The sequence below is a fragment of the Centrocercus urophasianus genome, unplaced genomic scaffold, assembly GCF_019232065.1.
Source record: "Centrocercus urophasianus isolate 14NV4802_14NV808 unplaced genomic scaffold, USGS_Curo_1.0 seq_13, whole genome shotgun sequence".
Classification (NCBI taxonomy): Eukaryota; Metazoa; Chordata; class Aves; order Galliformes; family Phasianidae; genus Centrocercus; species Centrocercus urophasianus.
Window position 1 is genome coordinate 28,232,061 of NW_024884475.1, and position 27,804 is coordinate 28,259,864.

Genomic DNA, 27,804 nt, shown 5'->3' on the forward strand with positions numbered 1-27,804 from the left:
TACAAGCATAAAAAGATAGACTTATGCATGAAACTCTCTTTTTCTAATTAAAAAAGAATAAATATCAATTTTAATGACAGTATTTCACAAGATCTTTTAAATTTGTTTCAGTTGCATCACAGACAAATACACTACATTACACTGAACTCGTAAGAGTTCCTAAATAAATACTCATCCTAAATACTACTAAGTATTTATTGGTACAAAAATGGATTAAAAAAAGCTTAATTGTAACTAAGAAAGACACCTAACAAGTTTTGAGACTGTAGGATACACTTGATAATTTACTGCATGGAGGGTAAGGTCTCATACAGGAGGCAATTGGTCACCAATTACATGCGCTGTGAAAGCATCTTGATGTCAAGGTGTGAGAGATCTCTGTACAAACATAATCTCAAGACACATTTCTACTTTAAAGGAGATCATATCATACAGCATAGTATCCCATAGGAGAGTTCAAGAGGCCCTCCAGCTAAGGCTCACTGTTTATGGGGTAAGGTGATTGACTCACAGGTTTTAGGCACGTGCTCACTTGGCCCTCAGTTGTTAAATCAGGAGTCTGCTATCAGTTCTATCAGTCTTCATAGACTGAGACAAATCTGTGTTTACTCTTTTGCTTTAGCAAGTATCTTAGGTCATTGTCTTTCTGTACAAGACCAGGCCAAAGGAGGAAGCTGGGAGAAGAAGAGGATGGGAGGAGCACATCATCACAAGCTGACACAAGTGTTTTTCGTTAATAGGCTTCTGAATTGCTTCATTTCTTGAGACCTATTTAGAAGAAGTAAGGGGGTATCTCAACTATTCTCTATTCAATTCTCCTTACTGTGCCCCCAACTTTAGGATATTTGTAAACAGACAACTTTACAACAGGTTTTTAACTCTATGTTTTGGCATGGCCACCCGGGTTCTGCTCCTAATATTTCATAAGCAGCTGAGACTATTCTTTTCATTCCCAAGGTTAATGTTCAAAGTTACCATTGTAAAACTCTCAATCATTGTATTTTTCCCTGTCTGCCGTGCCCATATATCTAAAAGACATTAGAGGTTGGTAGTTTGTAGTTTGAAAAATTACTTTTTTTTTTTTTTTTTTTTTTTTTCAGCTGAAGGAGATTTATTCTTAGGTTCTATTTTTCATCGCTTTGCAGAAGAGAAGCCATAATAAAGTATGCAATTTCACAAAACACTACCAAAAGGAATACACTGATGTAAAAACTAGTTCTTAAAAAATTCTGTCAGCACAGCAGCTCAGTGGACTATTGCTTTATTGTGTTATAGTTCCCGTGACACCAAAGTTATACATTAAAGTACTGTCAATTAAATTTTCCTGCATTCAACTTTTCTCTCTTTTTGGTTTTGCATGCTTCATTTCTACTTTCATACATTTTTCAGCTAATGGAAACTGAGATTATGTGTGTTAATAGGAAATACATTTTGGTGATGGTAAAAGTGTAGGTGTTGCTCTCTGGAACTGTAAATTAAAAATTTTCTACTGCAATTACTTTCAACAGATGATTACTTTAACTCGTATAACAGTTAAACAGATTTAAAATTAATTAGTTCCCAAGCAGCTTAGAAATTAGTGTGGATTTTTCAGTCAATGAAATAAAATGGCACAGAAACACAATCTATTTAAGCAAAGGCATTCTAGCTAGAGTCATTTAAATTGCAGAACTACTATCTCTTGGTGATATACAACACCAGAACATTTAATGCACTCTTTCATAGAAATGTTAACATTAGAAATAAATTTAGTGACTGCACAAAACCTATGCAGAAATAATTAGTCACTGGACAGAGCAGAATGCTAGCAGAAAACTTCAGATTATTTATCATGGGGTTTTTATTTGAAATTAGTATAAAATATGCTTAATTTTTCCTTTCCCCTAAAAGCCACAAAGCAATAGTAAGTGGTACCAAAACACCAGACATATCTGAACCTAAACCTGTTGACCCCAAACTTCTTTTTTAATGGCTTAGACTTCACTTATCTTTGTTTCAAAGTCCCTAGGGCCCTCGTATCTTTCAAAAATTAATGTTTCCTTGCTTTGCAAACTGAATTTCTTCCAAAAGGTCATTAAAAAAACAATGTCTTGCCTCCTGCAGCTCAAAAAACCTTATTCTGTGTCTCAGAAGCATAGCAAAACTTGAGAGTAATTAAGTTCTGTCATCCTGTCCCCCTCCCGATTTTAATTGATGGTATTTTAAAACTACACTCCAGCAGAGTGAACTGTGTCAGCTGCTGATGCATTGAAGAACAGTTTGGCTAGCATGCAGATTACCTCCACTGCATTAAGCTCCCTTAGCATTGCCAAGTATAACATTAGAAAATTCCACTGTGTGATGAGACTGGGATTCTTGACATGTTCTGTCTGGGAGCTGAAGGCCAGGTGGGTTTTGTTTGCATGTTGATTGATTTATTTATTCCATGAAAAGCAGCACTTATAAGTCATTACAAAATGATAGTTGACTTTTTTTTTTTCCTGTGATATGTCAGGTGCTTTGAGCAGCTATCCAGTTAACAGTAAAAATAGATTATCTTGGAGTAATTATTTGGCTAAATGAGTACCTGTGCATTTCAAAGAAGAAAACTGCTGCAGATATCATTGAGCTTTACTTCCTTGCTGTACCACGGATCACCTTTGCAACCTCCATCCAAGCAGGTACATTCTCCTGGGGTTAGTTGTTTTTCCAACCAATACCTGCATGAAAAATGATCAAAGCAGCTGTCTCTCACCAGATTTATATACTGAAAACTTGCAAAGTTGTGAATGTCAGGTGATTTCAAAACACTAGCTTAGGCATAGGTTAAATACCTCTTTTGATGAACACAGTCTGGTATTCAAGCTTAGGAAAGAACACAAAGGAGTCTGATTATTTATACTCTGCATGCAAATATTGTGTGCAGACCAGATTCACCATATCTGTTATTTCTGTCAGCATGCCCCAGTGGTAACTCCATGCCATATTATTTGCATTACCTTGTATTTCCTCTTGGAAGAATGCTAACCACAACAGTTTGTTGAAATACCTCTTGTGTTTCTTCTTTTCTCTTTTCTGTGGCAGTCATGTCATTGTCTATTTTTATTACAGAAAAATACATTAATGCCTTTTGGAAATAGTGGTACTGATCTTATTTTACTGTCTGATATTTTTATTTTAGTATTTTATTAAAAAAACAGCATACCCCACATCTTGAGAAGAAGACAAAATACGTATTTTTAAGGCATTAACATAGGAAGATAAAGAGGCTTCTCGCATTTATAATCCAACTTACTCTGACTAGTGCTAATCCAGAAAATAGGAAGAGTCAATGGAAAGTCATTAGTTCCATTTTTAGGAGTGAAGATGCTAAATAAATAAATAAATAATAGAGAAGTGAAGTATAGTTAAAGGCAAGAATAATTAAAAGCTTGTAGAACAAATGAGCCAATGCCAAACTGCAGTATGCACATCTAGACCAATTATATTTTGGAAACATTAATTACTAAAAAAAAAAAAAAAAAAAAAAAAAAAAAAGACAAGGAAAAGTACAAGGAATAAAAGACAGCACTAAATCCTAACTTAATGAAAGAAGCTGTAAATGAGTAACAGTTCCCTTAAACTGTTTCATGTTTCCATTGTCTCTTCACAACCAACCAAAGCATACCTGTACTAAACAAACTCTAAGAAAAAGCAAGCTTTTAACTTAATTGTCCATGAAACTGTATCTGTATTAGCATATGAAGTCTTAAGTTTTCGGAAGTTAAGACAAGAGACTTTCAGGAAACAGAAGAGATCAGTGACTCTCTCTAGGCCAAACAAACTTTTGCCCTCCTTCTTCTCAAGCCCTGCAGTTTTCTGCCAGTTCTATTATTCCTCTGTTTTGTGTTGGCCATTATCTGTACATATTCAGATTTGTGTTTAATACAGTCTTCTTCAGGATATACATTAGCCAGTGTATGAGACCAAGTGTTTGTTCTCCTGCCTCATGACTGAGAAACTTTTGGGTAAAAGAAACTCTGGGAAAACTGACTGAGAGACACAAAAAATAAATTATCTGGACTGGGAAGGATTTTCCTCATATTAGTTTTAAGGAGCTGCCTGGGACACCAGGGATGTAGTTACACAGAGGATCAAGAAAGAGTGGTTGCCATGAATATATTTATATGCTGTCATCTGTTTGTTGTTGTTGTCGTCTGTATGCTGTTGTATATTTTGTTAAATTTTGTTCTACGCTGTTATATAGCTTCTCTGATTATTTCTTTTCTGCAACAAATTATAATAGCATTACTATCCAAGAATGGCAGCAGTGCTGAGAACCACAAATGCTGTAATCAGGAGTTAATTCTTCAGAAATCATTAGCATGTAGAAAATATTTATTAAGTACACTGTTCTCTATTTTTTTAACCCCATTGTTCATGGGACTCATTTTCAGTGTTTTCTTTACAACAAGAAATTTAATCTTTTAATGAAGGCTGGGATTTTATACTTAATCAGAAGGCTGAAGGAGAGGTTTTTTGTTTTGTTTTGTTTTGTTTTTTTTTTCTCATAAGAATAATACAATGCTCTAGAGAAACCTTCTAAACTGTATCTTCTATTGTTCTAAGTTCATATTTGACAATCACATGAATCTGATCGTCCATCTACTCTTAAGGCCCTTTTTACACTCTTTGTGAAGCATTCATGAGGGCCTAGATTTGCATAGGGATTTTTTTTTTTTTTTTTTTTTTTAATACCAGTTTAATATCTGCTTTCTCCATCAGTTAAAAAATGGAACTTCAGTTCACAAAGAAGGAAATAAAGTATTCTTAGCACTAATACTATCCTTTACAATGGCATTAGGAAGAAGTGAAAAGGAATTTGTAGGATGATGCTACTAGTTATCCTGCTGAGAGATGGCTGGTCCTGAGTAGCTTTCAGAAGTTTTTGTTTCTTTGGGGGAAATGGGATAAAATAAATAAATAAATAAATAAATGATTATTGAATACTTGAGGTGACTCCCTTTTTATTTTATTTTATTTTATTTTTTTTTTTTTTCCCCAGGAACCCATGAAAGCCTCTTTAAATACCAGTATTCTTTTCAGATATGCTATTTCTTTGCTGTTTCTCTGTGTTTTCTTGACTATTATGCTATCTTATAAATCATTTATCATAAGATGTACATCTTAAGCGCTACATAATGTATTTTAAAGAAATTTTTGAGTTTCAAATGTGTGCTTACTGAGCTTTATTCCAGTGCAAGCAACCAACATTCAAACTGTTATGTCTGTATTAAAAGGTATATAAAAATGTATTAAAAATTAATAACCATGTACTTTATTCCTTTATTTTTCTTAAGGCAAGGAATTTTTTCATATTGCTTGATGAGCATTTAGATGGCATTAATAAGGTATTAATTACTTTCTATTTGAAAAGAGAAAAAGTTATTTGAAGTGAGTTTGAGGCTATTGTCTTTGCTGCTGTTTGAAGTTAATATTATTTCCTTGAAGATAGAACATAATAAAACTAATACAGAAAGGAAAAAGAAAAAACTAGAATGGCTTATATTAAAGCTCTGCCTCTTTTGCTGATATTCATAGTTTTGGTGCTGGAAAACAAAGAAAGAAACAAACAAACAAAAAAAACAAAACCAAACCAGAATCGAAACATTGTTAAAGAATATCAACAGCTAGGAGGCCTGGCACATTTGTTCAAATGTCAGACTGCCTAAAGTATTGTTTTTAGCTACATTTTTACTCTCTTTAGGAGAAGCTACAAAAATAAGTTGTTACTAAGTTATTTCTAACAGAAGGCAGGGAAAGTAAAGGTAGAAAAAAAAAAGAATGAAAGTGAAAGGAAAATCAAGTATAGGGAAGGAAATGCAAGAAGTTTCACATTATGCATTACTGTCTACAATTGTTTCTCAGAGGAGTGATCTTTCTCATCCATTCAGCTTAGAACACTTCGCAGAAAGTGGATGTTAAATGCTCAGTTAGAGCCAAATGGAAATCAGTGCCCCACATACTATGAGGACATAGTAGCTATTGCAGCATCTAGTAGCCACTTAACCATCAGGACCTAGGGCATATGACTTAGTATCATAGAATCATAGAATCACAAAGTTGGAAACGACCTACAAGATCATCTAGTGCAACTGTCTCCTCATCACCACTGCTACCACAAGCACTAAACCATATCACGCAGCACGTCATCCAGGTGCCTCTTGAACACTGCCAGGGATGGCGACTCCACCACCTCTCTGGGCAGCCATTCCAGCACCTGACCACTCTCTGAGAGAAAAAGTTTTTCCGTATGTCTAGTCTAAACCTCCTCTGATACAACTTGCGGCCATTACCCCGTGTCCTGCTCATTGCCTGGGAGAAGAGGCCAAATCCCTCTTCACCACAACCTCCCTTGAGGAGGTTGTAGAGTGCAGTGAGGTCTCCCCTGAGCCTCCTCTTCTCCAGACTGAACAATCCCAGGTCCCTCAGCCATTCCTCATAAGGTTTGTGCTCCAGACCCCTCACCAGTTTCATTGCCCTTCTCTGGACACGCTCCAGGGCCTCAACATCTTTCCTGTAATGAGGAGCCCAAAACTGAACACAGTACTCAAGGTGCAGCCTCACCAGTGCTGAGTAGAGGGGGATGATCACCTTCTGCTCCTGCTGGCCACACTATTTCTAATGCAGGCCAGGATGCCGTTGGCCCTCTTGGCCAGCTGGGCACACTGTTGGCTCATGTTCAGCTGAGCATCAACCAACACCCCCAGGTCCTTCTCTTCTTCACACTCATCCAGCCACTCATCCCCAAGCCTATAACGCTGCATGGGGTTGTTGTACCCAAAGTGCAGGACCCAACACTTGGCCTTGTCATCCCATTCACCTCAGCCCAGCAGTCCAGTCTGTCTAAATCCCTCTGAAGGGCTGCCCTATCCTCAGGCAGATCGACACCACCTCCCAGCTTGGTGTCATCTGCAAACAGTTGCTGAAGGTGCACTCAATCCCCTCATCTAGGTCACCAATAAAGATATTAAATAGGATAGGCCCCAGTACTGACCCCTGGGGGACACCACTTGAAATGGGTTGACAGCTGGACTTCACTCCATTCACCACAACCTGCTGGGCACGGCCCTGTAGCCAGTTCCTTACCCAAAGAAGTGTATCTGCTCAAACCACAGGCAGCCAGTTTCCCCAGAAGAAGCCTGTGAGGGACAGTGTCAAAGGCTTTGCTGAAGTCTAGGAAGACTACATCAACAGCCCTTCCCTCATCTACCAGACTAGTCACCCAGTCATAGAAGGAGATGAGGTTGGTCAAGCACAACCTGCCTTTCACGAACCCGTGCTGGCTGGGCCTGATGTCCTGGACACTGCGTACGTGCTGTGCAATCTCATCCAAGATGATTTGCTCCATAACCTTCCCTGATACTGAGGTCAGGCTAACAGGCCTATAGTTTCCCAGATCCTCCTTACGGCCCTTCTTGAAGATGGGAGTCACATCAGCAAGCCTCCAATCCTCTGGAACCTCACCAGTTAACCAGGAGTGTTGATAGATGGCTGAGAGGGGCTCAGCAATCACCCCTGCCAGCTCCCTCAGCACCCGAGGGTGCAGCCCATCCAGTCCCATGGACTTGCGACAGTCCAGATGGAGGAGGAGGTATACATAAAGTATCCAGATATGTCCCCAGAAAGGTACCAGTTCTCTGCAGGTCCTGTGTCAAATACTGCAGCACTGTAGTATCAAATAGCAATGGAATGGAATAGATGCCTCTGTTTTGATACCTGTATGTCTAACACAATTTCCATTCTTTCACAGGCATAAATGTTTGTTACATTAGTGTTTATTTTGTTTCACCAGAGTAAGGTTTTCTGTCTTTTCTTGATTCTTCAAATAGCATTTTATAAGAAGATGAGTTGAGCCTTCTCTAAATAGAAAGCTAAGAAGTGTAAATCTGTGTCTGACCTTCATCATCAGAGTGTGCTACACAGGTACCTTTGACTACCAGTTTCATCTGTGGAACTGATACAGGATCTGGAATTCTGCCAAGACCTCAAAAAGAGAGAAACATGATGAATAAGCTGAAGATTTTTTTTTTCACAGACTTTAATAAACTGAAGTTGATTAATCTTTCTGTTCACGCAAATGAAAAGGTACATTTTAGATGGCTTTGGCTGACATTAAAAGCGACTTCTCTCCTTCATCTTACAGAAATATCTTCAAACTCTCTTTTGGGAGAGGAAGTTGTGAGAAGAGCAGAGTAAAGAAAAATCTAGCTCATCTATAACCTGAAAGGAAGAAAATTTGTTTCAGTCTTGTCAGTTGAGCCCTCTTAATGGATTGAAATAGACAGAGAGGAGGACAGCAGATTTTTTGCTTACTAGCTAGATTACTTACAAGAAGCATTCATTTTTGACTGAGAGTAGCTCATGCAAAGGAAGTTTTGACCTTACAAATTATTTTATTAAAAATGCAATGCATATTAATGGGAATTAAACTGATACTAATTTTTAAAGGTATTGAGATAATCTAAGAATATAATGCAGTATTCCTTTTTTTGCACAGTGCAAGAAAAAGTTGGAATAAATAAGCAACAAAAAGTGGTTTCTTCTACATTCAAATGCCAGTTGTCCCTTATTTTCAAAAAAGGCTTTAGATGGCCATTAACATTTCAAAAACTCATCTTCTGTGTTGACATAATTTATTTCTTTTTAGGATGATAATTCATACTAATTAAGATAAACTGTTTCTAATTAATTGAAACCTGGCATTTGTAGACTGAATTTTAATGTGCGCAAAGAACACAGGAATCACAATCGAATAAATGCTATAGATTTTTGCCACTGTATGATTTAAATTTTTTGGGTATACATTACTCATGCTTATATAAGTAATAAGGTCTCATAAATTTAGCAGTAAGTTAAATATCTTTTGATATCTTTCAGTGTGGTGGAAAACTAGGGGCTAGTGGGACAACCTCCACTAAAAGGCACTGCAAAGTATGTAAAAATGCCAGGGTAAGGTTAAGGTTTATTTTAGCAGGTATTGACTATTCATTTGACTAATAAAGAGAAAGAGATGATGCTGGAATTGCTTCTTAATATCCACTCTTTGACCATTTGAATCTTAATATGATATTTAAAGTTTTTTCTTCTCCTTTCCTTTATCAAGTTGTCCCATCTCCTAAATTTAGTCTTTCTCTCAAATTTTATCTTTTTAATAAAAGAAGATTCTGGGAAAGAGAGAAAATACTGAAGAACAGATTTTGTGTTCTGCTGGAAAGGTCTACTTTAACTCCATTTGATCAGTGTAATATCTTAGTAGAACTCTCTGTCACAGAACTGAAATTCATAAATACTAACCCCTAAAATAAGCTCTATTCAGGATAGCTCCTAGAGATTTAATTTTTTGTTTAGAAAAGAAAGGCCAATCATTATTTACCTTGCATATATGTTATGTCAACAACAAACAGGTGTGCATTCTTTCAAATTGTACAGCTTTTTTTTTTGTTTTCTTCAAAGTGTCTTCCTCAGGGCTACAATTTTTTTTATTATTATTTTTTTTTTTTTTTTTTTCCCTCACAGCAGTGAATTAGGAATTAATCAGTACTACGTTTGTTAACTTATTCACTTTAAAAATAGAAAAAGAAACAAGAATTTCTTAGCAAGCAAAAGCATACTCAGTGAACTCTGTCTCATGAAAATATGTATCACAGCTGGTCTTTTACCATTTTCCTCCCATTGAAAGCCCTAGTATCCCATTTCATGTTTTTCTTGAATATTTTTTACTTTTCAACACTGCCATCATAGATGAATCTGGAAGTATGTTTTATGTTATTATAGCTGCCTTGATGACAAATATCTGGTTTAGTGATACTTTGTTATCATAAAGAACTTTACCCTGGCATTTAGCACCTCTTTATTTATATTTCTTACTGCTTTTATCCCTAGCTGACCTGGAAATTTTAAAACTTCAGATGTGCCAGCCCTCCCATAATTCAAATTGATAAGGCTGTGCAACCACAAGAAAAAAGTGAGGTTGTCTTTGAAAAGGCATACAGACTTTTCTACAGTGAAGAGTTTAAGTAGAATATTTGCTTACCTATGACACTATTCTCTCCCTTGGTTCCTCCTAAGGCATGTGAAAGAGGCAAAATCAGCAATGGTATTTAGTGTTCTCCTTGAACTTGGACTAAAGTCTGCAAATAAAGTCTCTCTCTACTGTAGCACATACTTTCATATAATCTGTCAAAACCCTGCACAAACCCAAGAAAGTCTTGAGACTACCAGACCAACTCTGCTTGCAATGACCTCCAAAGCAAGTTTCAAATTTTAAGAGTTGCATGCCTCAAACACAGGCAGGTGCCCTGTTAGATTACTTTGGGCTTCAGGTCTTTCTCTTTCTTCCTTTCTGCTTCCCCCACATTCAGGTAGAAGGGAAGACAAAGCAATAGGGAATATTGCTGTAATATAATAATATAATACTGTGACTGGAAAATGATATAGATATTGGGGCTGACTTTTGAGTGTGAGGCTGGTTTTTGACACTTACAGTATCAGGAATGGGAGGGCTATTCATGAATAAACGATATTTGAAGACAAAGCTTTGAATGAAAAATTTCAATTTTGTCTATTTCCTAAGAAAACTGTGGAGGTTTCTTTTTGTTGCAGTTAATGAATTAGTAGGACATGTTTGGTTTTGTTTGTTTTGTAATTGTTTCGCTTTTTTGAAGGGTAGAAGGATTCGCAGTGTGATTCTGAGGAAGCCACTGAGCCCTAGCATTACAAGAGGTTCCTTCTCCCACTTTCCTTTGATACAGAGGTTCAAGATAAGGAGGAAATCATGATCCACTTCATTTCAAGTGAAGCTGAGCTCATACCAGTGTTGAGCCAGACAAACTCAATGCAAGCCATATGGGTTTCTTCATTTAACTCTTCTTTAAAGTGCTTCCTTTTGAAAGAATGTACTGCAGGGTCATTCACTTGGCCTAGGCCACTTCAGTTCTTTTATTCTGTGGAACTGTTTGTTTTCTTAAAGAGCTCGTACAGAAGTACTTCCTTTACAAATTAGATAAGAATGAAAGAGGGGAAACGTAATAAAAGCTTACTTGAATAAAGATGTATGAAGAAATTTTTTAAGCTGTTACTACAAACAGAAATGAGCTCAGTTGTGCTGGTAAGTTAATGTTCATTCATTCATAATTAACCATCAGATGACCTCATGTAGGGGAGTAAGAGGTTGTGTGCTTTCCATTACACCTTTGGACCTCTTTATAGTGGTAACACATTTCTGCAGACTGTGGCAAAATAGTTACTCAGATTCTATCTTAAGAGTTTTTGTGTAATTTTGTTGTAAATCTGAAATTCTCTTATCAATGTATTTGTAAATGAAACATAGAGTAAATGACTAAGCAGAAGTTGGAGCATTTAGTAAGATGAATGTAACAAAAACAGTGTATTAGCATTCGAAACATAGTCATCTGATTGGTTAAGAAAAAGTAATATAATTTTATGGATTCAAAATTATTGTCCTGATTTTCATATTTAGCACACTTTCAAAAGCAGGAACTCTATAACGACAAATACATGTTTTAAGACATCATGTAGTGTATATTAAAAAATCTTTTAAAGCAGGCATATTTTTAAAGTGATATTTTATATGGCAAACATAAGCCATAGAAAAGGCAAATTTGTACTATTTTCTCTGGCTCAGAATAATGTTTTCCTACAATTGGAGAAGCAGTGAAATAACTAGTTTGTTGCTTGTAACAGAGACATAGGAGAGTCCCAGTTAGTCTGAGACATTATTTCTGTGAAAAAGTACTACTCTTCTCAGATAAAATCTAAATTATTTCTGCCATCTATGTTATGATCTTCTCAAGATAAGTAGTAAAGTGGTAAGAAGTGAAGCTAAAATTATATCTCAGGTCTGTAGGGAAGAAAATAATTATTGAAAAGCTTGATATCTTGTTTCTTGAGCTCTCATAATCTATTTTTAATTTTTAAAAGTAGCACTTCTTTTAAATGTCAATTCTGCTGTCACTTTTTTTGTTATTCATATGTTAAGCAAATGTGGATTTTACACAACATTTCTACATAATACACATAACTCATAGCTCAGGTTGTAAATACTGAAATAGCATCTCAGGTCTGTAGAGTGTATGACTTAAAACCCCATAAGCATGTAAAGAAAGACAGCTGTGCTTTTTGTGATCATTTATTGACAATACCACTCCAACTATTAAAGAATGAAAACATTGCACATTAATTAACATAAAATATTTTTAAGCTTGTCAGCACATCACTAAGACTGTTCATGTGCTTTGCATACTTTTTTACCTGAAAATAAATTGAGTACAAACTATTTGAGAGTTTGCTGTGCACTGAACTACCATTCTTCATCAGAAGACTAGATCGATTTCAGTTTTTTCTGTAAGGATTAGCTTATTAAATACACGCACTGTGGTTATACTAATACTGATACTGTCTAATTGTGACAATTATGAACAAAACTTTGTATCATTATTGGGGCAGAATCTTTTTAACTGACTTATAGGAGCTGAACCATTGTTGTGTTCACAGATCTGAAAATGACACATTTCTCAAATCAGCTGTGGTCACTTGGCACACCTCTAGAAATGACTATTGCTATTTTCCATGCTGAGATGCCTGGCAGCAAATGATGAACAAAAAACAAACAGTGCCTAGGACATTCATCACTATAAAATAGTTCTGAGGCACGTTTTACAAAGGTATATTTTTATTAATACAGGGTCAGGTTAACACAATTTCAGAACTAGAATTAGCAGACGCTGAAGTATAGGTGGAAACTTTTAAACACGTTTATTATTTATTAACATTTAATTTTAAAGTAATTCTGTGGAAAAAAAATAGAATAAAGAGTGCCACAGGGAGATATCTATTTACTAATGCTTGTTTTATTCAAGAATCAGAGGTGGTGCCCTATTACTTTCTCCAAAAAATGATGGCTTTCCTGTTTTCCATATGTGAAGGTGGTGGCTTAGTTCAAAGGAATCCTTTTAGCCATCTTCTAGCAAGGAGAATTCTCTTTTTAACCTACATTTATGGAACATTATGGAGGTTTAACCCAATGAGCAGCTAAACACCAAAACCCTAGAGGTCAACCTTGAGTCTCCCCTGGTGCTTTTTGCCAAAGGCATGCAGACTTGGAGATATTCTTGTAAAGTGCCATTTTAATGTTGGTCATGCTTTTTGACTCACTGGAACTGCAATCTCTAAAACACATTTTACAAAGGGGAAAATGCATGTAACTTTCAAGATATCATTCTTCATCGTAAGACTAACAAGCATAAAAAGTAGGTGTAAGATATTATTCTTTTACATCATTGTCTCAAAGCTTGCTCGGGACACAGATGAACAAGTCCAAGCAAGTCCTGAGCAAGGATTGAGAAATCCTTTGTCTGGAGAACACTGATGGACAAGTCCTGGGCAAGGATTGTGAAATCCTTTGTCTGAGGGACATAGATGGACAAAGCCAGGGGCAACGAGAGAGAGAGATAAGCCGCAGCTTAATGGCCACGAAGTAGTCCTTTGTGTGGGCTTATCTCGAGGAAGATGGCTATCTCAGGAGGTGCTGCACAAGACTCTTACCCAAGTGCCCAGGAATGCCACTGTGGCAGAAGAAGGATAAAAGAGGACCTACAATCATGAGATTTAGGTTTTCCAGCAACAGATTCCTCATGAAGAAGAAGAGGTTTCTGCCATGAGAAGCCTCACGACCTGCCTCTCTCCCTCCTGGACTTGCTCTGCGCTCCACCACAATTCTGAAGAACAAAGGTGTCTGCCATCAGGTTCCTCACTATGGAATTCCTGCATGCTGACGGACTCTCTTGGGCTGCTACCTGAGTCCTGCTTCTTCCTCCTGGATTGGCTTTGCGACTTCTTCCTGCTACCTGCTTGCTGCCCAAGGCTGGCCATGCTGCTGCTCTCCCCTCTGCTGCTTTTGCCTTGGACCTTCAAAACGATGTGCAACAGGACACTGCTGGATCCTGCTCGTGGCTATGTCTGCTTTACGTGATTCTTGCTTCTTTCCTATCTTTTCTATTGCCTTCCTCTCCTTCCCCATCTCCCTGATCAGGATTTATAATAATCTGGTTGGACCAACATTTGAACCGTTGTTTCATAATCTCACACCAGGTATACGCATACAAAAAGAACCTCATCTCCCTCCTATAAATTGGAGCGAGACAGTAGGAAAGAATTAGTTAATCTGCTCTGCTTCTATTGCTAGTACAGGATTCCTCTCAACACATCTAACAAAAGCTCTCTCTATTCTATGTGATGGTGCTGTGAAGAAAGGTAAGGAACAGCTATATCTTATACATCGTTTAGCAATACTGCAGCAGAATCTGGACCTGAAAAATAGTATGCAAGATGAATATATATATATGTATGTATATATATATATTATTTATATATATTATTTATATATATATATTATTTATATATATATGTATATATATATATATGTGCATACACCATGTATATACCACATGTATATACCACAAGGGTTGGGAGGGACTCCCAGAAGTCATCTAGTCCACTTTCCTTCTAAAGCAGGTTTCCTTATGTTAGCTATTATCTTGCACAATACAGCATCCAGATGGGTTTTGAATATCTCCATAGAATGAGATTCTATAGCATCTGGACAGCTAGCATCTCTGGCCAGTGCTCTGTAACCCTCAAAATAAAGAAGATTTTTCTCATATTTGTATGGAACTTTCCATGTTCCAGTTCATGCCTATTGCCCCTTGTCCTGTTACTAGACACTGCTGAAAAGAGCCTTGTACCATCTGCTTGACTCCTGACCATTAGATATTTATAAGCATTGATAAGATTCCCTCAGTCTTCTCCATGCTGAACACCCTCAGGTCTCAGCCTTTTCTCATAAAAGAGATGCTCCACGCCCCTCTACTTTTCAACCCAACTACAGTTTTTTGAGATTTTTGAACTTTTTTTCCAGCAATGAACAAGAACCTGCATGCCATGCTTGTAAAAATCTTCATGGCCATCCGGAGCATAGCTTGTATTTCACATCATTTTTATGACTCCTAAAACACACCACTTACCACCTCATTGTGCTCACATCTACTGTTTGATCTCCATAAGCATACAAGAATCATCAATGAATGTCAATGGATGCGACTCTTTCCACATGGAGAAATTCACTGACACACCTTTGTTTCATCCGCATTTCCACTTCAGATGCTGTTTTGTCAGACTGCCCCTCTGCTGTCATCTGTGACACAGCAACAGAATGAAACAAAATATTGTCAGGAAGGTTCAGCTGTCTTACCACCAACATCTGCTTCTGATGTTGTGGGCCAACATAATAAGATAGGAGGCACAGCTTTTGGAGCAGCTCTCATATATAAATAGAGATAAAGATCTAAATATATAGAAAATATTTTTGATTTAGATATAGATCCAGTATGGAAAACTTGGCAGGTTCTTGAACGAACTATTTGTACAACTACAAATATTTTGATGTCAGTTACCTGCTCTTGTGCTAGAACCACTAAGAATGATTTCGATCCAACTAAAACTTAATGTCCCAGCTGTGCATACATAGATGTTATATATGTGTGTGTGCATTAAAATGTGTATGTAGATTCAACTCACTGGTAGAATATACCATAATGCTTTCTTTTGATGTAATTGGGCTGTACTTTAAAAAAAAAAAAACAAACAGTAATTCCTTAAAATACATGTTAGATTATATCATCAAATTCTTTCCTTAAAACAGACTGTTGTGTATTTTCCAAACAATGTTTTTGCCTACAAGGAGCTGGCCTCCTTCTATACGTAAAGTTAACAGGAAACTAAGACTGTAAAATCTAAATTCTGTAATCTACCTTTAAATCATTTACTATAAATCTGCTTTTCAACTGAGAAGAAAATAATCAATTATAATTGCTCGTTTATAATTGCTTTTCTTTATTTTCAATTGAATATGCATAATATTTTAGCAGCTGAAGAAAAAACTGTTATAACATTTGTGTAGCTCCTATTGCTATTTTGAGGTGGATGAAGTTACATCAGTCTATTGTCTGGTCATAATAAATCCAATATTTGAAGAAATTAACCAGAAAAGCCTTGATTTCTATCTCTTTTTACTGAATTCATCAGTATTTTTTAAGGCACAAATATAAAAAACCCAAACATAATTATCTTATATAGTAGGCTCTGAAATTAAGGATTATTTTCTGGAACACTACTAATAATGAACATTTCTGGAGTAATAAAAAACATATTTACAGATATTATTCTCAGTCATTTAGTGTTGAAACTAGAAAGCTCTATGCCATCAGGCTTTTTATGTGGCAAATATTGCAAGTAAGATATGCTGCTTGATTCCCTGTCAAACTTTCCCAATGGCAACAAGAAAAGAAAATTATAAAACTTTCTTAGATTATAAATGTCAGATTTCTAACTTATTGTTTGTAAATTAATTTTGTAAAGTATTTGCAAATATATTCAATACTACAGCAAGATCTTTTAATCTGTTTTTTAGTAAATGAAGCAAGAGAAATTTAATTGAAAGCATTCTACCTTTTTTTTTTTTTTTTTTTTTTTTTTTTTTTCAAGATTATGCAGTTTTGCCCTAAGTTTAAAATGCAAACTGGTACATTTTCCAACTGAAATCATTTTAAAATGAGTTGAAGACAAAATTGTTGATGTTTAACCTTCAAACTGCCCCTAGGACTTCTCCCAAGAACCTCAGTTTTATTACTATAAAAGAAATGATGATGAACACTCCAGAAGATTTTGTTGTAGTTTCAAAATGGTCAAATAACTATTTAATCTAGTAGAAATTCAATATATCATTAAAAATTATCATGAATTCTACTGACAAGCAGTTTAATTCAAAACAAGAAAGCAAAATATAGCACAAATCCTAGAGTAACTCTGAGGTTTTCTTATGATGTCTGAGGTACTGGAGAGTGAAAATTTGTTTCCAGAAGAAACAGCCCAGTAAAAATGTTCAGCGTCATCTTACCCAAAATCACCCAAACAAAATTGTTGCAGGCATTAAAGGGCTTTTTTGTGCAAGACCTGAGAAATCTGTGTTTGACAGTGAGTTATAATGTGCCCAAAGTGATGGTTTGTTAGTATACACATTGATCTCTAAATATGCTGGTGATTGATGCTGACACTGTAAATGCTGAAAAGGGGACAGTTCATGTAGAACAAAGATATCATTATGATACATTCTGCATCAAAATAGTTATAACTTAATAAAATTATTTTGAACAGATTAAATGTTTTAATGTATTAATTAATATTGTATATTAATATTGTATAATAATAATGTAATAATTAAATGTTTTAAATGTATTCAATGTCTATGGTTCAGTTACACTATATTACATTTTGTTCAGTCTGGAACTAAAATTGACTAAATATGAAATTTCACTTGCCGGTTTGCAAGTTGTGGTAAAAATCTTAGAATTGTTTGACTAGGCTAACAAAAACCGTATACTTTTTATACCTGTGAACACACTGTGAAAGAGATGCAGGTAGAAACCAGAGCTTAAGTGGACACTTGGTACATTTTATAAATGTTTGCTAATATCTCACTTGGAATCCTAATTATTTTGGTGCCTCTATGATCAGAGGAGGGGTGCCCAGCAGGGACAGGGAGGTGATTGTCCCTCTCTCTTTAAATACAAATAATTTGAAAAATGCCTACAAATACTAATTATGCATCCAGTTTCCTTCTGTGAATCTCAGAGGTTCATATTTATGGGAAAAAATATTTAAACCTTATTTTTGCCACAATATTTAGCAAATAGTTTGTGGAAGAACCCTGAGCAGGAGAGGTACCTACAGGCCACATCAACACTCCTGTAATATTAGATAGATCAATCTCATGTTATTGTTATCCAGACGAAGAATGATTATACAAACTAAGGAAACAAAACTTGGATTCATCATAAATAATAGGATGACATGCATTTCACTTTTTTGTATATGTTTCATTTATTACCATACATCACTTTTATAATCTTTATTATCTAAATGTTAGTCTGATGTTTACAAGCAGCTGAACAACACACAGAAAATAGGGTACAATTTTTTCTCTCCTTCCCAGTCTACAGAACTTATTTGAAAATGCATATGCTCAGTAAGTACCCAGTTCAGCAATGCTTTCTAAACTAGTTAGTGCATGCTTAAGTGTAAATGAACTCAGTGCAGTCAGCAGTAATATTAAATAAAAACAGTATACAGTTGTGCTTCCCACTAACACTAGAAAGTGAGTATATCATCCTAATTGTGTATTGACAGGAAATCTTTAAGGGATTTTAAGAATTTCTGTTTCAGTAAAAAGACTTCTGGCTTGATTTTAAAGCACTTAACTCATTTTAACTACACCAATATATTAAAAACAAATAATCAAATGAAAAAATCTAGCACATATAAAATGTCATTACTAAAATAAAAGACTAGTACTTTTTCATCATATATCTGATTTTCCCAAAGTGTGCAGGATCACTTCTGAAGCTGACACTAATACACGTTAGGAGATGAGCATAAGACAGAGAAAAGGAAGATAATTAAAAAGCATTTGGATTTTGCAGGGAATTAAAATCCAACTTTCAGTTCAGATAGCACTAGAAATTTAAAAATAAAATTTCATATTTTCGCACTTGTCCAAAGTACATTTTCATTAAAACTCAAGAAGTTGAGGCAATAACATCAGGGAAAGTCTGGTAACTAAGACAGATCTTTCCTTCAGTTTCAAATTCATGCCTGATTGTTTGTGCCAACAGCTGTCCTCTGCTGATGGCATCATACCTCTGGGTATGCGTGCAGCAGTGTGTGGAATCATATCAGTATATTAAGCCTATAGTCTTACGAAAAACTGATATATGAAACTGTGATAAACGGGATGTCTGAACTGATCGCTCTGAAGGGTTATGCTATAACAAATAGCTATCTTAAATGTGTGGCTCATTTAACTGGAAGTTTTTGAAAAGAAGAATTAATTTAAAAAAATCATAGAATTTTATTTATGATTGTGCTAAAATACATGGTAATTTCGTTAGTTGAATTCAAAATTATTAACTAAACATTTATTTGCTATAAAAAGCAGTTGCAAGGCTATGAAAATTGCAGTGTTCTCTCTTGACCTCTAACTACCTTCTTTCCCTTTAACAAGTACTTTTTTACACATTAGAATTCATGTTACCAATTTCTAAACAAGTAGATTAGCCTCATGTAAGCTGGAAATTGATGGTGCTTTGTTCTGGTAACTACCATAACAGTACTGCAGAATGCCTCTCAGAGGAAGCACAGAAAGGTTATTTGATTTGATCTAAGGAGATGACAGCATGTTTATTCACATACTGTCAAACAACAATGAATGGCAGCTAGAATACTGGCTGATTGCTGCATTAATGCACTTTCTCGCCTTTTTTTTTTTCTTTTTTTTTCCCCCCTTTTTCATTTATCTTTCTTATCTGTATTATTCCCATTGCCAATAGCCAACCACAAGACAAACTATCTCTCTGCAGAGACTATAAATGTGTGTTTAGTATTTCAACTCTCTCTCTAAATTTGTAGAAGAAATACAATGTTTCATTCTGTATTTCTTCTCCTAGAAATGTCAGTAGGGCACTTAACAAAATTTTGGGCATTTTAGTTGTTATTCTGTGGGAAAAGTACAAAAATCAGAAACTCTTGTTGGGAATCAAGATTTGTTAAATTGCACAATCTACTCTGCTGCTCAGTTGTTTGAAGGTTTTGACATAAGTTTAGGTATCTTTGAGTACGCTCCTGTGTACAGCAAATGCATCTGGCATGCACATACTAAGCATATTAACTGTTGGCTTTTCTGCAGCTTTTCTTTTTCTGACAATACTATTCTAGACATGTGAGAAATCTTTTCCAATAGAACATGTATTTCCTTCAAAGGTCAGAGAAATCCAAAATAAAATTCTCTCACAAGAGTAAACAAATAAATAAAATTAAAAATAGTAATAATTCAACATTAAATCATAATTTACTCTCACAGGTTTGTGTGTTGTTCAGTGAATTTCCATAGCCTTGTATGAGGGTGAATGTTGTATCATTATTTCCAAGCTATTTACAGTACGTATAATATGATGTTTGACAGATTGAAGAAACTATTTTAAGAAACCAAATCGTATATGCATTTGCACACATACATATATATACACGAAGCAAACGTATACTTTTTTCCCAAAACATATCCCCAGATGTTAATCCTATCTTTCTCACACAACTGAAAACCAAGGCATGTTTTATATAAGCATGCTGTTTAATGTACATTTATGTGTTTTGCATATTGAAAGTACGATCTTGTGTGTAACATTGGTCAATGATATGAAATGCCTGTTCACTAATGGTGAGCCTTGGAGCACGCAAATTAACTACTGCTTCTGCTGTTAGACAACAAAGTATCACAGCTAAATATACTCGGCTTCTCAGTTATAAGTACCACATCTACCTAAATAAGGGTATATACACATGAATTTCTTCTGAGTAATGAGGCATTTGGCATTTGGCAAAGCTTCATAATAATACAGAAGTCAAGCAGAAAAGGACTAAATCACATATATATTCACGGTAGCTACAAGCCAGCAGTCATGCACAAACCATGAACAGGCTTTGGGTTTTCATTGAATCACTCAATAAGTTCAGGAGAAAAAAAAAAAGATTCTGACACCAATACCGATTGCACTCCTTAGTACCAGAGGACTCAAAATTGTGAAAGAATGGAACATCAACAACAGAATAACTCAAATTGAAGACAGGCTCCATTCAAACATGCATAACTCAATCAGAAGCTCAGACTAGTAAATCTAATTTGAGCATCCAAATGCTTTTTAGAAACCAAGATTTTGTTCTTACCTTCTGAGAGATGGGCAGGAGATGTCACAAGGTCCACTAACTATGATAGGTCATTCATTTTGGGATATATGAAAATGTTATTTTTCAAAGTGAAAAATGAAGGTCAAGATTCCACATTAATGCTAGAGCAGATGATAGCATGTTGAGGAAAAGTTTGTGTTTATTCAGTGTGGCGGGATATATACTGGTGAAGAGGAGACTCATAAGTCCCATTTTTAAAAAAATACTTTTGAAAATCTATTAGAAATACGCCAAAACATTAATTTAAAGCTCAGAAATTTCTTAAAAACCTTGAATTCAAGATGTTGAATTGAAAAAATTCTATAGGCAACGTATCTACTCTCACAAAAACATAGTATTTGCCCTATTTAGTTCATAAACTCAGTTTAATTATGTTGCTTTTTGGTGGTAATTCAGAATAGAATACAATATATTTGCATTTACACTAAAAGGAACAGAAATTTATTTATCTTAATGTATTGTTTGATTCAGTTCTAGATTGTGTGAGATTGTGATAGGTGGAATACTCATAAAAAAGTTCTCCATAGATGATAATCATCTCTGATAGGTGATAATTCCAAATCTCTCCAAAATGAAGGAGCCTCTTGGAAAACAGAACAAACTCCTCCTCCACTTCCTTCCCCTTCTTTTTAGTTGTCAGTTATTTAAAACTCAAGTTGTTCCAAGGGTGAGAGTCATGGATGCATTACGCTAAACTCAGTGGCAGCGTACATGTCATCTTTCTATTCCCTATGCTTTTGCTTACATTTGAGGAAGAACAAGAAGCTTAATTAAGTATGTATTGACTCTCTCCACAGTGTCAGCCCAGAATGATGACAAATGCGAGTGGCTTGCCAGAAGTATGGCTACTCCTTTAATCTCTCTGTTTTTCAGCTGCCAAGAAAAAGTCCCTCAATCTAGTGTTTATTTAGACTGTGCTCAGTGTATATGGACATTTTACATTTGAAAGGATTAAAATGGTAATGGATGATAAAAATATGTACTGAAACAGTATTATTACAAAATAATACCAGATAAATTATGTTGTTCTGCTCTAAAAATGGAAAGTTATACACATAGGCAATTCAGATAGAACAGATCTGCTTCCTTGAATATGAGGAAAGTCCTCACCAAAAGTTGTATTGTAATACATAGAAAAGTTATCTTACACCATCTCAAAAGGCAATGTTTTCTCTACATTTGTGAATTTAGGGACTTGGGGTTTGTTCTAAGGGTTTGTTTTGGAGGCACTTAATTTCATATTGATAGGATCTTTAACAGTCTGAACAATATGTATGTCACTCACTCCTTCCATTTTTGATCAAAGTTAAAATATTAGCTAAGATTGTTCCTACATCTCCAATTAAATTCACTGAGACAGTTATTCTACACAGTACTTCATGTCTATATCAGATACATAGATGACTTACTTATCTATATCAACAAGAGACAGGATCAGCAGATCCAGACAGCCATTTCCACCATCATGTATATCAGTTTGTATGAATACTAAGATTTTACCTTGAACAGTTTACAATTCAATACCTTCCACTTTAAACTCAACCACACAAGTAGACCATGAGACATATGAATCAATGACACAGGCACAGCAAATTTGTCCATAGGGAATAATTGTGTCATTCACAGATGTGTATTTAAAGCATGTGTAATGCCTGCCAAGGAAATTCCTAATAATAAACCAAGTGTAGTAACTGTACGGGGTCAAAATATAGGATAAAAAGATATTTCAAAGAAAATAGTAATAATTGTGTATTATGTGTTTTATATTAGCTGCAGCATCTGTTCACATATATAAACTTATTTCACTTACTGCATTTTGACCTGTTGCTCTGATACAGTTTAATCAGGGTTATTTAACACAATTGTTGTCATAAAACCTTCATGTATTTTCTCTTATTAATGATGAAATGAAGATAAGATTGTCCATGTCCCCTGCCTAAAAGTTTCATGCCCCTTAGCACAGGAAGAGATGAAGTCAAAGGGAATAACTTTTCTTGATCAAATACCCAGATATTAAGACACCTGAATTTGAGGATATAGGTCCAAGTGATTTTTTCTATATGAATTTTTACTTGTACTTAAAAATTTAATCTTAAATAAATTAAAAATACAATCTCTGCTGACTTGTAAGTTTACTTACATGTTTGTATGCACATACACAGAACTTTGGGAAGTTAAGGAGGAAAATACCTAACTCAGGTTTGTATCATCAGTATCAGCTGATAAGCAGCTAAAGGCTGACTTGGCATTACCGTTTGGAAACTTGGCTTATGTATTCGTTTATCCTTATAGTAAAGCAAATGGAACAGACACTTTTAATGCACAAACTCTGTATGAAATGTTCATGTAATTGAATAAACAAATATAAAAAGATGTCAGCAACCAAGCATGATTAAACCACTATTTATATAGATTTAATATTACATATATATACACATAATTATTGATGTATTTGAATCTGTGTATATAAGTATAAACCTGTATGTATTTACATATCATAGGATCATAGAATACCCCAAGTTCAAATTCAGTATTCAGTTTAAATGCTACTTCAAAAATATATCTTATAAACCTCATTCTGAAATAATAGGAGAAAAAAAAACTTCAGGTTGTTCAGTGAATACAATGACATTACCAATACTTTGTCTTTCCTTTCTCCTTTAGAACAGAACATACTACCATTGCATAAGTCATTTGGAAGGATCCTTTAAAGATCATCTAACTACTCAAACATTTCAGTGATAAGCAAAATTTGAAGCATATTAATAAGGACAATGTCTGTGAGAATCCTTCTTTGTTTTTTAGCTCAAAGCTTGCTTCCTGAGGTATTTCTTGTGATAAGACTCTGAGTGATTTGTTGAGGAGACAACTGATGGGTGCTAACTGTGTGACAATCGATATCGCTTCGGAAACATTTGAAAGCCCCTTCCTCCAGAGCTGCTTAATAGCAGATGAGAGTGCTCAGGAGTGTTTACTGGCGGAAGATCTGGCCTGCCACTAAACAGCTCCAGCTAGGTGTTGGAAAACTGGGGAATGATACCATCGTGTTCTGTGAGAAACAGGATGCAGATGGGCATCCCTGCTCCCTCTTATCTGCTGGCAAGGCCCGGAAGATGGGAACAAAGGAGTTTCTGCTGAGATCCCAGAGCCAGAAGCTGCCACTCAAAGGAGAGCTGACTCAACCACTTTGGATTTGAGCTGTCACTCCAAAGACAGCTGACTCGACCACTCTGAAACTATTGAAAAGGGGCCATCATCACCATGTTCGTCGTTGTGCTTTGCCGTTGTCGTCAATAGAACAACTCTGCCTGACGACCCACCACTACTGAGGATCAAAGACGGAACTACGAACTCGCTGGATCCATTGTGGTGACTATGTCCCTCTTGCTGCCTATAAAGACTCCTTGCTTCTTCTCTTCTATCTTTTCTATCACCCTCCTTCCCTTCCCCATTACCCTAATCATAATAGTGTCCATCCTCCCCTTCCCCATTTCCCTGATTAGGATTTGTAATAAACTGGTCAGACCAACATTTGAACCGTTGCTTCTTAATCTCACGCCGGGTATACAGATAATAAAAGAACCTCCTCTCCCTCCTATAAATTGGAGCGAGACAATGTCTGGAGGTCTCTTGAGGAGGCATGGGCTATCAATCACTTCTTCAGGAAGCCTGTTCAGTTTTTGACTACTCAGGGTACAGAAGTTATTCCTAATGTTCATTCTGACCCTCTCTTTGGTCGATCCATTTTTCTGCCATTCCCATCCTGCCATCAATTCCCAGGAGTTAAGCCTGGCATTTCCCTCTGCATTCTTTCCTCAGGGGGCTGCAGGGAGAAATGAGGTTACCCCTCAGCATCCTTTTTTCTGGACTGGACAACCAAAGTGTGTTCAGCCTCTCCTCACAGGACAATTTCCCTTTCTGCTGCCAGGCACGCTGCTGGCTCATGCAGAACCTGTTGTCAGCCAGCACTCTCAGGTCCCTTTCTGCTGAGCTGCTCTCAAGCCACTTGTCTTCACCTGAAACTGTGGTCATCATTACTCTATCCCAGGGGCAGAATCTGGCATTTCCTCTGTTGAACATCATGCTCCTGATGATTACTCAAAGCTTCAATGTATTTAGTTCCCTCTGCAAGGCATATTCTGGGCATATTCCCCAGGAATCTTCTCTATATCATTTTCAGGTATTGAGGTTGGAGTAGCAGGTCTGTAATTTCCTGAATCTTCTCTCATGCTCCTTTTATAATTGTGTATTACACTGGGATCCACCTATAACGTTTGTTAATTCCAGCACTTCCTACTCCTGCTTTCAAATGAGAGACAGACTTTCTAATAGATGAATCATTCTCTTTCTGCGCTCATGACTGAGAAGAAATCTAAATAACCATCATAAAATAAATGCTTCATTTTTTAGATGATATGGTCAAGAACTAACAAGAACAGACCTTTCTATCAATATGAATGAAATTTATGTACATCTATCAAGTAAATCACCGCAGGCAAAAATTGAGCTGTTTCATTAGTTTCCATTTAGCTATTTAAGAGTGTGCAGGAGTGTTTTCACAATACGATGTTTATTCTGTACCCCTATATTATTAATGTTGCTTGTATTATTTAACATCACTTTTACACTCACACAAGAATTAAATATGTTCATTTCCTCCATTTGGTATGTACACATATCCTCAAAATATCAAAGAAATTGCTCCTATACTGTACACTCCTTTGCTTAAAAATCTTATAAGCTACACGGTTAATCTTCACAACAGTTCTGACCAGTGTTATGGTATATTATATCTATACAATGTCACTGTTTTAAGAGTGTACTATTAATATAGAACTATGAGAATTTAATTTTTTTCTGTACATACATTCTCCTTCAGCCCACTATTTTTTGTTTTTTTTGTTGTTGTTGTACATTTCTTGTTTATAAAACCCATCTTAGCATTTTTCTTCATATTCTGGATACTGAAGCTGGCATTGTCAGACAGTAAGTCAATCTTCATCACTCTTTCCAAGCATCCTGAATCTAATCCCCTGGAAAGTATTAATCTTCTCTAGATGACAGGTCAGATTAAGTCCCTCCATTCTTCTACCCCACTCCCACACAAAAGGGAGTTGCCCATTACTCTCAGTCACCATTTCTTTCTGGTGCTTCTGCTTGGCTCGGGATCAGTTGGCTCAAATGCTGTCCTCTAAAGCAAACTGCTTTCCTTCTGAGGTGGAGCAGAAGCCACCTCCTTGGTGTCAGGACGTAACAGATTCCATCCTTTTCTTTCTCCAGATTGTCCACTTGCTGTTCTACTAGGGACAGATTTGCCTTTTAGGATTGGTAGCTCAGCTCTCTGAAGAAATGCTGTGGGGTATCAGATGCATAATGTTCTATCGTGCATAGGTCTCCTCAAATATTTTGCATACAAATAGCAGTGTGGCCTACCACTACTGGCTGATGAGTCACTGTACATATCTAACTTACTTTAGGTATTATGGCAATAAACCGTATTGTTCTCATTCTCACTACTCCATTGATTAATGCATGCTAGTACCACTGAAAATAAAAAGACAACAGGTACATTTTTAAACTCTCCCATGTTATAGCTAGGCTCATTTACACACAGAGAACTAAAAAACACTGAAGAAAGCTTCAGTTCACAAAATTAAACAAACAACTATTAAAAATTTGAATTCTTTCAGATTTTCATGATCAGTTTTGTCCCCACCTGTAAGACTACAAAACAACAACAACAACAACACCAACAAAAAAAAAAAAAAAAAAAAACACTGAGCTTATCTATTTTCAGACTTCTTATTTAACAAAAGTATGCTGAACTACTTATTGGCAAATATTTCCTATATTTATGCTTTTCTGCTGAACTATGTACGCAACTAAGAATTCCAGTTTTTCACTGGATCTTAACTGAGACATGTCTCCCCACTATGCTAAATACTTTCCAAACAGAAGAGATGAGTTCTCTACTTTCCATAGTTAAAAAGTCGTTGTATTTTTACCAAATGGAATATGAATGAAGAAACAAAGCAATAATTCCAACATCAACGAAATTATTATTCCAGTTCTCTTGACATCTTCTTTGCTGATCTTTTAGCCCAGTGTGTCTTTCCATTCTAAATAGACAAATTCTCATGGGCATACTTGTGTTCAAGTTTCAAGAAGAATAAGATCACACATGTCAATGCACTATATATGGAAATATTTCTTGTCACACAAAATGGATCTTTTCACTGTTTGACTGTCAACCCCTTCCTGATCAAACCAGACAACACTAGCTTCTGCTGCTTTTCCAGACTCTTGGCAGTCTCTCCTCACATCTGCACATCTTGCATTTACAAGTACACAGATTCCAAAGCTGTCAGTGGATGGAAATAATTTTGAAATCCAAAGTGAATACAAATGGATTCTCTGTAAAAGGCTTTTATTTCTGTGTCAAGTGGTAGAGTAGCTAGTACAGAAGCTTCTATTTCATACTTTCCTATTTCCAGCAATATCACAAAGGCTGGAAATATCCCAACAGCAAATGGATTGAGGATTTTTTTAATTGCCATGTGCATAAAATAAGTTCAAAACAAATTTTTGTTTTTTTTCTTTTAGGATATTTTGTAATATAAAAATAAACTTAAGGGGAGAAGAATCTCCTGATTTTTCATTCCCCTTTTTCAAAAGATACTTTCAAACAACAACAAAAAAAATAGTTCTAGTGTATTTATAGTACACTGTCATATGGGAGTGCTTACAGTAGCTATGGATTACAGTATACAGTATTGGCAATGTAATACAACCATTTATTCCTTATTTTATCTCACTCTTCCAAAAAAAGTTACAGTATTAAAGTTCAAGATTAGCTTGGTTTGGAACACATTAGCCCGAACTAGTTGTTTATTCTGGATACTGCCTAACTGT